The sequence below is a fragment of the Lepidochelys kempii genome, chromosome 2 (genome assembly GCF_965140265.1).
Source record: "Lepidochelys kempii isolate rLepKem1 chromosome 2, rLepKem1.hap2, whole genome shotgun sequence".
NCBI lineage: Eukaryota > Metazoa > Chordata > Testudines > Cheloniidae > Lepidochelys > Lepidochelys kempii.
Genome location: NC_133257.1, coordinates 193,883,188 through 193,889,187, shown reverse-complemented (window position 1 = coordinate 193,889,187; position 6,000 = coordinate 193,883,188).

Genomic DNA, 6,000 nt, shown 5'->3' with positions numbered 1-6,000 from the left:
AAAATAGGATGTCAGCATCCTTACCAGGAACATAGTATTTACGTTCGGCCTTTTTGCAAGTTGGTAATAAAGAAGCTGGAGTTTGCCAGAGAGCGTCAGCTGATTCCAGTAGTGCTTCGTTTATGGGGAGCGCGATCTTTGAGGGCGCAGATGGTTGAAGGATTCTGAGGAGTCTGTGTGGTGTCTCCTGAACCTCTTCTAAGGGGATGTCTTGACTAAGTGTCACCTTCCTAAAAACTTCTTGAAATTGTTTACAGTCGTCCACGTTCTGTGGAGGCGGAGAGAAAGAGGGCTCCATCTGGAGCTGATGGAGAGTCTGGGGTCAGTGAGGCAGGATATGGTGCGTAGCTCACGTTCTCAGGAGGGGGTTCAGGTACTCTAGAAGTGGACGGAGCTGGAGATTGAGGCACAGGAGGCAGTGGTTTGGTAGAAGAGGTCTGAGGATGAGTGGTAGGAGGATGTGGCCAAGGGCACCACTGAGGCCAAGGCATAGGGTAGGAGAACCCAGTGCCACCCACGGGGGGAGGTGAAGTAGGGAAACTGAGGCTGGTGGCTGTGAGCCGTGACCTGATGTGGAAGAGGTTCTGGTGGAGGAGGAGAGGCAGGTGGGGAGAATTCTGCCTGCTGCTGTATATCGAGTTTGCTGTCAGTAAAGGTAGCCAGTTCAGGTTGGGAGAGCGGCTGTTCAAAAAAGTGAGCCCTGTGTATCCAGGAGCGGGGAGTTAGGCTCAGGTGGCACTGAGAGGTCACATGGAGTGAGAAACTGTTGCTCCTGCTCCCTGGGCTGTGCTGAGCCTGCTCTGTGCTCTAGTGTGTTATCAAGTGAAAGTGTCAGCGGTGCCGCGGAGAGCTTGGAGGTGCTTGGAGCGCTTGCAGGGGGTCTGCTGCTGGTGCCGGGGTGGGAAGCAGGCTTGGTGACGACGTTGTTCTCGGCACCGGGGTAGAGAACGCTGTTGGCACCGTGTCTATTTTCGGTGCCGAGGGGACTAGTGGTGCGGAAACCTTCCCAGCACGGGAGGTCAGGTCCCTGCTTCTGTGCGAGCCGCGGCTCAGGCGTTAGAAAAGACTGAGGCGCCTGCCTTTGGCACTGTCAGCACAGAGGGTAAGGATCTCGCGGGAGCCCCTTTACCCTTGTTAAAGTCTCTCCTTTGAGACTGTTGTGCTTCTTGCCTCTGCTCCAGAGAGGGTGAAGCCACGCTCCCAACTGGTTCGGATCTGGCTGGGGCGTGTGTGGGACTAGGTTTAACTTTCCCCGGCTCCGAAAGTGGCTGCAGAAATTTTTCTATTAGAAGCATTTTAAGCTGCAGGTCCCTGTCGCGCCGAGCTCTTGACTTGAGGCTCGTAAAGTGGAGGCACTTTACAGGGACGTGAGTTTCCCCAAGGCACTTCACACAACGTGAGTGCCCATCCGGCCGTAGCATGGAGTCTTGACAGGAAACTAAATAACTAAAATTAACTAAAGGAAAGGAAACAACTGGGATGTAACTAACTATTTCTATGTTCTTTGTTACTGTTTCCTACAGAGACTAGGGAAGAAAAGTAGCACTGCCCCGAGTCCCATCTTCAGCTGAGGACAGCCGAGAAGGAACTGAGGAGGGTGCGGGACGCACGTGCTCAGGAAGATTCCAACAAGATGGGAGATCCCAGCTGAGCACGTGCATCCCGACCAGGCACTGCTACCGAAAATCTCTGATCAATGGCACTGCGATGCACCGACACCTAGAGTGGAGCACCCACAGGGACAGCACTCAAAGAAGTTCTTTTTCTCTGGAATCTGTATTTTTCTAATGGGTTTGGTGATTCTGTGAAACCCGGAGAAGTGAGCTGGGTCCAATTTCTGGGTAGTTTGAGACCTGCTAACTCTCCTCTTGTTTGTAGGGGCATATATACCCAGAGACCTCAGTATGGCCATGGAATATTTCAGTGTGGGCAGGGACTTGACTGTAGCTCCCAAGAAGAGCTTCTAACCATCAAACAGGAGGTCCTCAACAGTATTCTGAACCTCTTTTGGGAATCCCAACAACTGGAGCCATGACACCCTGTGCATGACAACTGCTGTGGAGATGGATCTAGCAGCAGTGTCCATGGCATGCAAGGATGCTTGGAGAGAGGTTCTGGCTAATAACTGAACCTCCTTATTGATGGCCTGGAAGTGTTTGCTGTGCTCTTGTGGAAGATGTTCAATAAAGGATGCAAACTTTTAATTCATATAGTCATACTTGGCCATGATCGCCTGATAGTTTGCAATCTGAAATTGGAGGGTTGCAGATGAGTAGGCCTTCTGCCCCAAAAGGTCTAACCTTTTCTGGTCCTTGTCATAAGGAGAAGATCTGGAGTAATGCCATCTACCCTGTTTGTTTATGGCATCCACCACCAAGGAAGTGGAGGAGGGGGAAAAAATTCTGAGGCCCTTGGAGGAACATAATATTCTTATCAGCCTGTTTACAAGTTGGCAGTATAATGGCAGGAATTTGCTGCACAGTGTTTGCTGGATCCAGGAGAGCTTCATTAATGAGTAGCGCAACCCAGGTGAGTGTTGCTGACAGCAAGATGTCCAGGACCTTGTGATGTGAGTCTTTAACCTCCTCAAGAGACTTCTGGCAGGACTCCACCACCCTCCTCACAAGATCCTGGAATTGATGAAAATAATTGGCCATTGATGTGGTGGAGGCATGACTGCCTTGTATGGAGACAAAGATGAATTAGGGGTTTGAAGGGTAGGCTCCTGTTCCTCAAAGCCCTCCTCATGTTGGAGAAGATTGTGTAACCCTAGTTTCCTGGTGCAGCTGAGCCATTGGTCTGCCAATTTTTTCCTATATACCTCACAAGGATCCCAGTGTGGCTATTGAGGAGGGCCTATATAGAAGAGGGGTGGTACCCAGGACTGATCCCACCATCCCTGATGTGGTTGAGGGTCTTTGTCAAAGTACGGGTTCCTGTAATGATGCAAAGGAAACCGTGCACGGATAAGGAGGAGATGTTTGAATGTCTCCCTCAATGTACTACATTGGGGAGCCCCAACAGAAAACGGTGGAGAATCCCATGGTACCGGGAAGCACTGGTAATCAGGAGACTAGGGTGTCAGTACCAAGAATCCTTTGGCACCCAATAAGCAGTGGGGCCTCTGGCTCATCTAACACTGACGAGTCCCTGAACTAATGGAATTCCTGCAGTACTGAGTGGGTCGATACCAATGAGGCAGTTGACTTAGGCTGGACCATTGGTTTGGAGCACACAGGCACCATGACCAAACATGGGTGCTTCGATTTTGATGGAGCTGAGTGGGAAGATACTACTGCTAAGTGCTGATCTGGAGGTGGATGGTACTGGGGCTCTGCCGTGGCCGTGTTTCTCCTAAGTGGTCTGGGATCTCCCTCTTCCATTGGTACCAGAGGAAGTGTCTTTTGCCTCCATGGTACCAAGCTGAGAGGTCGAGGCCTACATCATCACAGACCTAGCAGAAGATTGGGACTTCTTGGGAGGTGGCTCTTTGTGGTGGGAGATCAAGCTCCTCTTCTTCCGAAACTTCCCTGAGTCCTCTGATATTTTCCCTTTCTTAGATGAGATCTAAGCTGAAGTCAGATGTACAGCAGGGTCTCCTGACTCAGAAGCAGGTTGAAGCAAGCGTTCAGTAGCAGCAGTTTAGTCTTCAGATTCTTCCAAATTCTAGATTTTAGAGCCAGACAAAAGCTACACTTTTGGGAAACAGAGTACTGTCCCAAGCAACGGATACACTTCAGAGTGAACATCGCTGATTGGAGTAGCCTTCAGACAAGAGAGGCAGAGTTTGAAACCTGGCAAGCCAGGCACACCCAGCCAGGCCAAATAAGCTCCCCAGAAAAAATGGGGGAGAAAAAAGGGAGTAAGGAAAAACTGAAACCTCTCCCAACTAACACTAAACTAACTAAACAACAATTACAAAACACAGAGGCATGCATGAGGTGGACATGCTAGAGCACTGTCTCAGTCAGAGGCAGCAGAGAAGGACCTAAGGGAGGTTTGCCCGCGCAGCTCTATGTACTCTTGGAGTATGGCATGGGGGTTGTACATAGAGCATAGGCCAAATGGACACTAATGGAAAATCTCTGATCAAAGGCTCGAGAGGCACATGCGCACTTGAAGTGGAGCATCCATAGGGCCCCTAGTTGAAGAATTATTAGTGCCTCCTCAGAATACCGATCCACTCCATCCAGTGTCCCATCTCCAGTTGTGGCCAATCTCTGATGCTTTAGTGAGAGATAAAAAAAAGGCAGGTGTGTGTAAATTCCTTCCTGACCCCTACTGAAGCCCCACAGCATGAGATTTTAGGAACATAAATCTTGAACCAGAAGGGACCCTCAAGGCTATTGTGCCTAGCCCCCACATCAGTGCCGGCAATCCTATCATACAATCCCATATATTCATCAAGTTCTCTCTTAAAACTAATTAGTTGTTTACCCCCAAAATACTAATCTGATACAAGTCTTTTTAGTTTGTGAAACCTGACATGCACGAGACAAGAGTGGGCATGCCAAATTTTCACACTGCTTTGTATATAGAACTAATATCGCAACTGGTAGTTTTTATATTGTGTAGTTTTTCCCCATCCACGTTCCAATGGTTAATTACCCTCACTGTCAAAAATTTACACCTTATTTCCATTCTGAATTTATCTAGCTTCACCTTCCAGCCATTGGATTATGTTATACCTTTCTCTGCTAGATTTAGACTGAAGCCTAAACTGCCAGATTAAATAGAGCCTATTTGTTCCACATGTAGATACTTATAGACTGTAATGAAGTTACCCCTTAACTTTCTCTTTAAGCTAAATAGACTGAGCTGTTTGAATCTATCACTATAAGACATGTTTTCCAATCCTTTAATCATTCCTGTGGCTCTTCTCTCCAATTTATTAACATCCTTCTTGAATTGTGGGCACCAGAACTGGACACAATATTGCAGCAGCAGTCGCACCAGTGCCAAATAGAGGTAAAATAACCTCTATTCCTGCTTGAGATTCTATTTGTGCATCCCTGCCTCAGCCAAGTCTGAACCAGTTCTTGAAGCTAACAATGTTTTTTTCTGTTCCCATTTGCTTCTCTCTCATCTCTAGTTCCTGTTATGCCTTATTTCTATATTCTCCTTCCCTTTATTTCTCTCTGCTCTTCTCACCCATCCATCCAGTTCCTTGCTTGTGAAACTGTAGTAAAGCCTCACCCACTTTTTATTTATAGCCACTATCCCAAAAAGTAGTAGCAGAGCACTACTCTAGTCTGTTCTGACCTCACTATACCCACTAATATCTTGGGTCGTGGATAACTCTCTCCACTTAGCTTTACAGAAGTTGTAGTGTGAGCCCAGTTTCACCTACAGCAGTGATTCTTAAACCTTCATAGCATGGGCCATTGAACATCAATCCATTCATAGATCAAAAGTGGTCCACAGGATAGAAACTTTGTGGCAATTTATGTGCAGGACTACATGAAAAATATTAGTATAGACTAAAGAAAAACTGAAAATAAACTCACTAATGTAGCTCATGTGGCTCCAGAGGTTAGTAAAAATGTCTGTCACGACTATATATTATGGTGCAGTCTCATTCAATAGCCACTGTTGAAGCTGCGTACATACAAAGACTTTAATTAATTGGTATTTGGGTCAGAAGCTTATGTATAGTTCTCTCTACTTCCCTGTGGAAAATCAGTTTAGTTCTTGGTCCTGTAATCTTGCTCCATGGCTAGTCTATTCTTTCTCCAACTGACTGAGAAGTGATTCTGACTCCAAAAGAAGGACTGGTCACAACTTTTGAACGAATCCAGGGGGGAAAGATGTGAATCTGAGATAGCACAGATTACCATCCAACACATTGTAATTCATACATGTTTAATAAAGGTACTCATACTAAAAGACGACTGTTCTATAAATCTAATTTGATAAGTGAATACGCCATTGTAGGGTCTAATCTCTTTTAGTACACTCAGGAAAAATGTATTTAACAGCTAACTATGAAGCTAAACAACA